An 11,782-nucleotide genomic window follows, 5' to 3' on the forward strand; every position below is an offset into this window, starting at 1 on the left:
GGGGCGCACGAGCGTCGAAACGACGTCCGTTTTTCTGCCCTTCCTTGTCTTACAATTGAAAAGACATAGGAACGCCGATCTTGTCTGTCTTCGTTGTTTTCAATTGCAAGACGAGGAAGAACAAACATAGAAACGCACGTCGCTTCGACGCTCATGTGCCCACGGCCTAAGAAGTAGACAAAAAGTCGGCAACGTCGCCGCTGCAACTGCTTATCTCTCAGAACTGAACCTAAAGTAATCCTAGGATAGTATTTATCAGCAACAAAGAGAAAACTATAATGTTCAGATTAACAAATGGCCACACAAAAATCACGGCTATATCCTTGATAAAAGAGACTCATAGCACCAATTGCGAAAACACATTGTTAACAAATCACATCCTATATGAATGCAAAATATTCAACCAGCAAAGACGGGGATATCAAATCCGATACGAGCCTAACATCTAAAAACCACATAAAAAATACTATGAAATTCTGTATAGCTACCGATTTATGACAGTCAATTTAGCATTTATTGAATAGAATAATAGTATTTTTGTAATCGTCTCTGCATCACGCTACGACGAAGAATAAAATCAACGTTTATTCGCCAACATACAAGTTCTTTCACTCTCACCTGTCCTCGAAAGATAATAAATACAGATAGGTCGAGTGTCTCGATTATTGTACGCGAGAAACGTGTGAACGCATTCGTTTGCCTAGAAAAAAAGAAAGAAATACGGTTTCACCCGTGTCAACCTCTGATAATTAATAATACGACTGGTCGATCTTAAACAGTGTTATTCCCAAATCATGATTCCTCGAATTAAATTAGTTCTAAATGGAAACATCCTAGCTGAGACAGAAGCCTTTTCTCAGTCACGACTATCGTTATGTAAAGTTTGGGTTAGGTCTGCTTACTTCTTTCGCTTCGACCACTCTAATGAATTACATACCTAACACGCGTAATATTTTTCTTAGTTCGTATCGTACGAAACTTAGTCTTGGAATAATAATATATTCTAAATACAATATAATAATGTAAATATTTAAAACTTTAGAAACGAAATTCTTTTCCTAACCCTTATATACCGTATATAAAATATAGAATAACAGTTTCCGGTTTCCACGTTTTCCCAGAAAGTTTTAATTTTCTTAAGATTCTTTTGGCATAAGTTCGTTTTTAAAACGTAAAATGGGGGATCTGGAGAAACTATAAGAATAGTTATAGATGTTATAGAAACTATAAAAATAGTCGAGCACACAGTTGTCGGCATAAGGATCAAAATAACAACTGTGAACATAACCCCTTCGGTGCAATGTTTATTTTCGCTGCAAACTTTCCATAGAAACTGAATAGGATACTTCGAACGTAATTTACTCACAAAGCAATTTCAGAATGTAAAATCCGTCCTTGATTTTCCGTACCCGGCGGTATCGTGACGGCAACACGGAAACAGATCCAACGTACAACACGCGCGCACAAAAATGATCGCGAAACGACATGACATTAGTAATGAGCGATGTGATTTTTTTTCCTCGGACCAAATACAAGCCCATTTTTAGATTTTTAAATCGTTCTTATTAATAAACTCATTTATTATTCTTATTGTCTTAAAATTTTAGTCCATGATGGAATTAATTGCCATAAAGGGTGTTCGGCCAACCCTGGGAAAAATTTTAATGGGAGATTCTAGAGACCAAAATAAGACGAAAATCAAGAATCCTAATTTGTTGATAGAAGTTTCGTTAAAAAGTTATTAACGTTTAAAGTTCCACCCGTACTGAATTTTTTTCTAGAAAGTGGGTAGGATTTCGAGGGTATGTCTAATAACCAAAAATGATTATAATTGACCCCCGCAACTGAAAATAATTTTTCCAGAATGATTTGAAATTTTTTAATCTTGTCGAAAAATTTAACATTTTCGAATTTTTTTCTCGAAAGTGTGTAGAATTTCGAGGGAATGTATATCCACCAAAAATGCTTGTAATTGACCCCTGTAACTAAATATAATTTTTTTTATAATGATTTGAAATTTTTAATTTCGTGGAAAAATTTGTCCACTTACGCAATTTTTTTCTCGAAAATGGTTAGGATTTTGGGGGTATGTCTAATGACCAAAAAAGATTGTAATTGACCCCTGCTACCGAAAATAATTTTTCCAGAACGTTTTGAAATTTTTTTTTCTCGTCGAAAAATTTAGGAACTTACCCACTGTCAATTTTTCTTAAAACTTTGTTTTTCATTTTTAATCAATTTGTTTGACGTTCTACAAAAAAGTTGTCTAATACTTTTTTGTAAGTACCAATGGGCTCTGCTTCAGAAAAAAAATTCAATGAGATACCTTTACTATTGTAGGAGTTATGGCCGTTTGAATATTGGACCAGTTTTAGGGTTTTCTTTTTCACTTTACGGTGTGAAGGGACAACTTTTCCAACATTGTTAGAATTTCTACATGTTTTTCACTAAAATTCGCCTTTGAAACATTGAAATTTCCCAATCCGTGCAGAAGTTATGACATTTTAAAGATTCGCATGAAATTTCAAGGAAGTATTTCTGGCCTCACATTAAATTTTCGGAAAAGAATTTTTTTCTCGAAAGTGCGTAGGATTTCGAGGGTATGTATATTCACCAAAAATGCTTGTAATTGACCCCAATAACTAAATATAATTTTTTAGTATGATTTGAAATTTTTTAATTATATTTAAAAATTTCAGTACTTACTCGAATTTTTTTCTCGAAAAGAGGTAGGATTTCAGGGGTATGTGTATTCACCAAAAATGATTGTAATTGACCCTTGCAACCAAAAATAATTTTTTCAGAATGATTTGAAATTTTTTAATTCAATTTTTTTAATGAAACCTTTTTTTGGTAATCTGTAGGTTATTTTTTGAAGTCGAAGATTTTGGATTTTGAGATTACGATTCGCGAGACTTTTTACAGATTGGCATAAAAGAGTGTGAAAGTAACATTTCAAACGAAAGAGATTAAGAAATAACCTAAGAATGAGACATGGTCCCGATAGGAGTTACAACATAGTTAGGAAATATCCAGTAACGAAGGAAGAAGAAGAAAAAGAACAATTGACTATTAGAGAGATAAAAATTTCAAAAGGAAAGGAGACGATGAGATTGCTAAGAAGACATTAATAAATGATATTAAAGAAATGAGAGAAAATATAAAAGAAGTACAGAATGCCATAAGGGCAGTGCATCGATGGAGGTGAAACTAAAAATAAATGCTACAAGAAGCGCAAGAAAACATAATCTTCTCGAAATAGCAAGAGATGTAGCTCAACAGGAATGTAATGCATTTGATTTGGGACGCTGAAGATATAACAAAGTTGAAATTCTATTTAAAGATAAAGAGGAAGCAAATCCCTTCCTAATTAAAAATGATCTGGTTAATTCGAAGATAGAGGCTATTGTACAGAGATGACGTTAACAACATATCAGCAAGAAGAAGAACCTGTCTATATATTTTCATTGCAAAGAAGGATGTATTACCTTCAGCAAAGATTGTATCTTTATACATCAATTATACAGAGCATACAATAATCTAAGTCTCTATGAAGCTACTAAAGTATCTAAAAAGAACTAAATATAGCAAATAAAGCGGCAGATGAGAAGGTAATTATAGTAACGAAAGAAAACTTGTCTCAGCAATGAAGGACGTAAGTACCAAGGAAGAACCGAAGTTAAAGAAGATTAGAGGAGAAAAACTAGTTGAAAAAGGGACTAATATTGTATAGACTAAGCCATATTCTAAAATATAATAGAGTGGATAAAGGCAGATTGGCCAGAGAATACAATAAACTGAGAGATTCGAAAAGATCACAATTATGTAAAAAATAAGGACAAGCTAAAAGTCAAAACTATGGCTATGATATTACGGAATTGTAGAAGAAGAAAGGAGAAATAGAACAATTTGCAAGTGAAGCAGACATTGTTTGCATCGAAACATGTTCAAGACTACATGATAAAATTGAATTAACGAGACTTGATTCAATCAGGAAAGATAAGAATAATAAAAGAGGTGGAGGAATCGTGTTCTTTGTAACAAAACATTTAAAAGTTAAAATAACAGACACTTGCATTATTCAAATCTGCAATATAGAACAAAAAATCTTTTTGGTTGTGTTCTATAGAAGAAACAACTAATTGATGAATTTAAATTGATTGCTCTAACAATGTAGACAATTGGGTTGCTACTTAATACTAGTTGATATAAATGTACATCATGTGACTTCGAATTATGTCTATTCAGATGCAATTGGAGAAAAGTTGTATGATTTGATAGATAGAAATTAGCGAAACATAGTTAATTATAATAACCCATATTTACATGCTAGAGGTGAAACATATGGTGTTGGAAATGTGTCCGCGGGATGGCGTGGCGAGCGGTGTGTGTGGGGTTCGTTTTCCGGTTACAGTTATAGCAGAGTTTGTTCCTTTTGTCTTCTCGTTTTTATATTTTAATAAAACTAAGATAATCTCATGTACAACAGTGTGTTCAATCAAGCAAAAACATAATATGTATATGACAACATAGATCTAATATCAGTTAAAATTAATAGTATTGCTACTGTGTCCTAATATAAGGAACCTCTAGGATCAGTTCACTTCCCAACAGTACATACGAATAGATACATTTATAAGAAAAAATCCAATAGACAGTAAACTAAAAGGACAGACTTTTAAAACTATCAAAGCTTGTCTGATAATCAGTAGAGCCACTTTTTACAGTATGACAACTTGATAATTGCGGAGAAATATAACATATTTGCGAAGAAAATGAAAGAAGCATTTAAAAACAGTACATTTGCAAAGATAAGAAATGGAAATGAGTTTCACAGAAACCTGGCTGAATAGTGGGACATGAAATACAGTAGGACAGTTAGATTAAGGAAAGCAGTCTTTGAACAATGGAAATGTAATACTACACCAAATTTGTCTTTAACCTTAATAGCCTTAACCAAAACAGTAAGCAGAAGGAAGAAAATTTTAATCGTTCGCAAGTATTCATCAGTCTATACAGCAGAATGTATTGCAATAACGAAGGCAGTGGATATAGCATTAGAAGAATCTGATAATTCCTGTTCAATCTCAACGAACATTAACTGCCATTCAAAGTGTTACATAACTAAACGCATCAGTAATAACTAATCTGCATATTTCAGACATTAGGAGCAAAATTAATCAATGTATTCGTCTGGGAACTAAAGGAAATAAAACAGCTGATAAATTAACAAAGCAACATGGAGTATAAGGATCATTTTAAAATTCCTTTTACAAACTCGAAGGAAACCTTTCAGCCTAGTGTATGGATTCACAAGAGTCCAATAGTAGAGGGGAATCTTATTATGAAAAGTATAATGTATCAAGATCGGATGAATCACTTCCTAGAGAAGTGATAACAAGATGTACAAGAATAGGATGAAATCATTATAGTTTAAAAAGTTCACTAGCAAGAATAGGAATATTTGAAAACGCGGAGTGCGAATGTTCTCATCGTAATTAATATATCCGCCATGTATTATGGAAATGCCAATTATACAGGGTGTACAGCCACCCCTGGGAAAAATTTTAATGGCGGATCCTGGAGGCCAAAATAAGACGAAAATCGAGAATATTAATTTGTTGATGGAGGCTTCGTTAAAAAGTTATTAACGTTTAAACTTCCGCCCGTACTGAATTTTTTTCTAGAAATCGGGTAGGATTTCGGGGGTAGGTCTATTAACCAGAAATTATTGTAACTGACCCCCGCAACCGAAAATAATTATTCCAGAACAATTTGAAATTTTTGAATTTTGTCGAAAAATTTCACACTTTCAAGAATTTTTTTCTCAAAAGTGCGTAGGATTTCGAGGGTATGCCTATTCGGCAAAAATGCTTGAAATTGACCCCTGTAACTAAATATAATTTTTTTTTGGTATGATTTGAAATTTTTTGATAACTTTTTAATGATGCCTCAAGAAATTTTTATTCTTGATTTTCGTCTTATTTTGGCCTCTAGAATCTCCCGGGGTGGCCGAACACCCTGTATAAAACTCTTTCCACAAACTAATTATTTATATTTGGTATTTTATTCCATATTATTTATATCTACTCGAGTATAAAAATATCGTTGACATCGATTAATATTTTTCGAATTATCGTCCATCGCTGCATGGCATGGCTGACTCGCCATCAGCTGACAGATAAAACGATTCAGAAATTTCCCGATGCACGCAAATATTTCTCGTAACCCAAAACGCCCACAGTAAAGAGCAAATCTATAAATCTGTTTTGGTGTTATAAACACCGTAAAATTATATCATAGATAATACACCGCGTGCACACACGCGTATCGTTCGGTCGCGACACGGCGAAAGTAAACAAAGAGAGCCGCCTTCGATCCAGCGAATGTTAGTGAATAGAATTAATCGAATGTTTCGCAAGCAATAGAAGGGGGAATCATAGAAATTCCACGTCTCGCCGTACGTTCGACTTGTTAATTCATATTTTCAGCGATACACCGCCCCGCAAGAGTTTGCTGTCTTTTTCTCTTTGTCTCTCTTCGCACCTTCTGCACCTTCTCTGTCAGCGCTAAAGAAGATTCTGCAAATCTGACATACCGTGCGATCGACAAGCCCACCTTGCATAGATTGTCGTTCTTAACAAATTGAAAAACCGTACAACGCATCGTGTACGAAGTGATGGGGGCGCGGTCGTAAATCTCGAGTAAAACAAAGAAAAAAAAAAGGTGCAACTACGTGCAAGCTACTGCAAGAATGCAGAAGGAACGTTAGAGTGGAAGAGAGGAAATTGAGACAGAGAGAGAGAGAGAAAGATTCGTCGTGTGAGCCTTTTGTATACCAGCATGAATAATACGTACATGTATGTATGCGCGAAGGGCCGCTCTGCGTGCACCACCAATCAAACGTCGAGTCACTGCACTTTGTCGCCTTTTACTTTTTACAGCTCACATTACCGCGTGTGTTTCGCAAGCTCGATTACAGTTCGATTATGCACCACATTACGCCGATTTATCACTGTTCACATTCTATCTAACGAACGTCGCGCGACTCATTGCCCAGCCACCATTCGCATCCCGTGCTCACTTCAACTAACCTCCTTCGACTGCGTATTAAACTCAACTGAACACCGACTCGTCGCCGAGTGAAGCTCGGTAAAATTTCCGACCACAGGGGGCGCCGGAGATCCTCTTCGCTTATCTTGCAGCGTACTGCGACTTTTGTCCGCAGATGGCGACACATTTCCGCGATCCTAGCGCCATCTTACAAAGACGGTAGAAACGAAATTATTCTAAGCAAAGGGATCTGATATTAAACACCAAAAGATAATGTAACACCTGGGAATTTTGAAAAGAGAAACCATTGGATCTATTTATCTGAAACGTTATGCGTATATTTAACTACATCGTAAGAGTACGTAGTATTTTTTATAAGCATCAATACTCAACTTTTTTGTAGATACGATCATTTTACCGGAGCGCCTCGGAAAAGAAGATTCTGGACGGTAACACAGACGAGATATATGAACACAGACGAGATATATGAATAGACGTTTCACCTTATGGACTTTCGCGGCCGAATCTGACTGTCATACCGACCTGAAAATTCGGAGCTGATTTTAGCGGCCTCTTCTCATGGATGGCGGTTAGTTGAGAAACTAGGCACTGAATTAGTATTGATGGGCAGCCAGCTGAGTGTGTACGTAAATACATGTGAGTTGATTATGGGAGGGATTGGAAAAGACAGTGGAGTATTATCAGACGGCAGACCCGTGCCGAAAGGGAACTGCCCCACCACTCACACACACTAATGCCAACCACCTTGTATATGAGTTCTGGCGTTTCGTATAGCTTCGTAGATTCGAGAAAGGCGGCGAATGTCAGTCTATCCTTCTTGCTCTCAACACAGCTGAAATTCGATCTCGCATATTCTCGAGCCGAGATTCTCGACTGCCTAGGCATTTTTGACTTTCCGACCTGTGTAGTCATATACAATGTATAAGCAATATACCATAATGAAGAAAAAATTACAAAAATTTGTTTTTACGGAAATACACGTTTTAAAACGATAATATTTTATGAACATATTTTAACCCTTTGCACTCGGTCGTCCCCTCTGAGGGAACATGAAAGTTTATTAGTGATTAAGGAGAATGAACTGATTTCACCGCAATTTTTTAAGAAACACATGTTTTCCTGTACTTTCCTATTAAAATGGGAAATATTCTATTAAAATGAGAAATATATCAGCCGTTTTTACGTTGGAAGTGGAAGGATTGTCGAGGATGGTCAGAGGCGTATGGTCGGATTCAAACACGTGGACAATAAACGTAACTATATAAACTATATTATTTAATGTTTACTAAAATTATTTAACATAAAGAACATAAAACGTAAACGTAAAAAACTATAAACGTAAAATCGAAACTTCATTCAAAGTCGAACCATTCCTATTGCTATCTTCGTTATAATCTAAATAAATTAACGTTCTTTGTCGGACAATAGAATGAATAATAAGCTACATATTCCAAATGTAGGCCAAAGAAACCGGGGCTGCATTATTTGTTCCGACAGGAAAACACCAGGAGAAAGACGTCAAACAACATTTTATTGTGAAACATGTATAAATCAACCTGCTATGTATATTGGGAATTGTTTCAGAATTTACCATACCATAGAAAATTATGAGAAATAAATTTTTATTTTGTATTGTAAATATGTGTTCTTCAATGTCCATAAATACATATAAACCAAATTTCAACACAATGCCTTACTTGGTTCCAAAGTTGTACCATATAATATCACAAATATCGCTGTTACTACAATGAATTCTATCTACACTTACGTGCCTGTTATATATATACGACTCGCCGATTGTTGACAAAAAATCTGCAGTATGTATACGACTCGCCGATTGTTTATTGTTTCTATAGATACATCGAGGCGGCCGGCAATGAATGCGTATAACAGCTGTGCTTAAAAACTCGATTTGTGTAGCCGGCCGCCAAACGGCGGCCACGCATTCATTTTCTAATTCAATTTTCTTTATTGATATTATCAGAAGTGGGAAAGATTTCAGCCATTATTTCGACAAATTTAATTATTAGATCATTAGCATGATATTGTCGACGGAAGAAGAATTCACCTAAATAGCCTACATAATGTATTTGGCGAGTTCCATACTTCAGAAAATTCGAACCTTTGACAACAATGCAGAACTAGATTTAGCTCGACACATTATACATTATTTGTCGTCGGTTGTTATGCCGACTAATACAAACAAGAGAAAAAAGCAACGATCGTGGACTGATGCAATACAGAGCCACAGATATGTACATACATATAGACAGAATTCATTGTAGTAGTAGCGATCTTTTTGAATTAAAATCTCGGAAACTAAGGCCGAGCGGCGGTTATATGTATAGGAAAAAGTTGCTCAAAATGTTGATTTCTACAACATATTCAAAAATCATCGAAATCGGTGAGACCCGGCCTTTTCTAAATAATTACCTCATTTTCTTTCAATAATTCTCCATTGCAAAAATTCTACAGTATTCTTACATTTTTTTATATTTTAAAATTTTCCCATGTTATTAGAAAGTAGATATACAACGAAAGTTATACAATTTATAGTTCCTAGCATGTATAACATGTATATGTATATAATGCATGGTCGCTTCGTATGGAAAGTCAATGAATCTTCAAAAAGCGCCCAGGACCGATTTCGAGAAATGTAAGGTCTGTCAGTCACGATGGCTTTTGTCGTTTACTGACGATTCGAACGGTTGGCGATGCCAGGCTTGCTTTTGAGAAATGTAAGCGACGTCAGCGATGCAAGAGCGAGAAGGAAAGCGAGTATCAGCCTGTTCTTCTCGGCTCTTCCGAAACTCAACGAGCTCACGTACACGCAATTGGGCATAGTGTGCGAAAGCGAGGAATGAGGAGTTTCCGGGGCCCCGATGCACAGTCTGATTAAACTGATTTCGAGTCGCAAATACGTTTCTGCCGAGTTATTTTTTTAATAAATGATGTATTACAATTTAAAATAAAAAATAGAGAATTTGCGGTGTACGTATCAATGAAATACATCCTTATGAATTTTAATAATCTTGAAATTTTTAAATACTCTCAATCGATTGATTTCTCCAATGAAATTAATCGATTAATGTCCAATGATGGACCCTACAGCTTTAATTCCGTTAAAAAATAATAAAATTTATGTAATTTTATTTTCTGTCTCGCTTCCTCTTGTGTTAATTTCTGAATCTGTTGATAACGTAGCGAGTGACACGAAAATGGTAATGGGGTCCCGGGACCCCAGAAACTCCGGCCGAAAAATTACATTACGTGAAACGTCTATTCATATATCTCGTCTGTGACGGTAACTGTGTTCTGTGAACCTTCAGTTGGCAGCTGATTCTTCGTGATTCGCATTACATGAATTTTGATGGTTTTCCTTTTACTGTTTTCCATCTTCTATTTTTTTCTTCCATGCTTCATTTAGTTTACAGTAGTTTGATTTAATAACTGAATCGATGATTTTATTTGTATATTTTTCCACAAGCGTCGCATAATAAAAAGTAATCACACTTTTTCCGTATACCGTCATCAGACGCAATTTAATTTATGTCAGAATTTTTTCATAGACAATTGGAGATTGAGATTGACTGCAATAAGTTTGACTGTAAATTTCTGTTGCTAAATCCATTAAGTTAAGTTAAATTTAATATATTCGTGTATATACAAATATGGAGCGTGATATTGTATAAGTACTTCCTAGGCAGTATGTCGTATCGTTATTTGAAATTTACGTCTCAAAATCGTCCTATGAGCATTCAAAATGGACATCTTATCGATGTTTGAAATTAACGTCTTCAAGTCGTCTTATCAACGTTCAAAATGGACGTCGTACCGACGTTTAAAATTTGTCTTGAAGACGTCTTATGGATTTTCGCGATGTTTGAGTTTTGGAAGTTTTGAATCACGAAAAAAGTTTTGAATTCTCTTAACTTTTTTGGGTTTTCGAGAGATTTCGATGAGTTTTCGCTGTTTCAAGCACAGACGAGGTATACGAGTAGACGTTACATCCAATGTATTTTTTCAGCCCATTTTTCTGGGGCTCTAGAGCCCCATTACCATTTTCGTGTCACTCGCAACATTACCAACAGGTTACACAAATAAACACAAGAGGAAGTGAGATAGAAAATGAAATTACAGAAACATTTCTGGCCTGAAATTATATTTTTGGTAAGGAATTTTTCCTCGAAAATGGTTAGGATTTCGAAGGTACGTCTATTGACCAAAAATGATTGTAATTGACCCCTGCAACCTAAAATAATTTTTCCAGAGCGATTTGAAATTTCTCAATTTCACCGAAAAATTTAGGCACCTACCTCTTGTCGATTTTTCTTAAAAATTCGTTTTTGATTTTTAGTAATTTTGTTTGACGTCGTATAGAAAAATTGTCTAATACTTTTTTGTAGGTAATTATGAGCTCTACTTCAGAAAAAAGTTTCATTGAAATGTATTTACTATTGTAGGTGTTAGGGTTGTTTGAAAATTGCGTTTTTTAATCCGTTCCATAGTCAACTCACATGTATTTATGCACACACTACAGCTGTCTGGTCATAAAACTAGTTCAGTGAATAGTTTCTCAACTGACCGCCATCCATGAGAAGAGGTCGCTAAAATCACCTCCGAATTTTTAGGTATACCTCGTCTGTGATCGCAGTATAAATCCGGAGACAGAGAAAATAAACAAAGAAGATATTATCATGCATTTTAA

At 35.2% G+C, this 11,782-nt stretch overlaps 1 protein-coding gene across 1 annotated transcript in view; it reads left to right on the forward strand.

Annotated features, from left to right (window-relative positions):
- Window positions 1-11,782, forward strand: part of LOC122399981 (STING ER exit protein) — a 151,787-nt gene that overhangs the window by 136,868 nt on the left and 3,137 nt on the right. The window contains exon 2 of the mRNA XM_043401105.1: window positions 7,457-7,502. The gene's annotated coding sequence lies outside the window, so the exon portion shown is untranslated. The remainder of the gene's footprint in view (window positions 1-7,456; window positions 7,503-11,782) is intronic.

The sequence above is a fragment of the Colletes gigas genome, unplaced genomic scaffold (assembly GCF_013123115.1).
Source record: "Colletes gigas isolate AHSC1104 unplaced genomic scaffold, ASM1312311v1 Colletes_gigas_Sc00015, whole genome shotgun sequence".
NCBI lineage: Eukaryota > Metazoa > Arthropoda > Insecta > Hymenoptera > Colletidae > Colletes > Colletes gigas.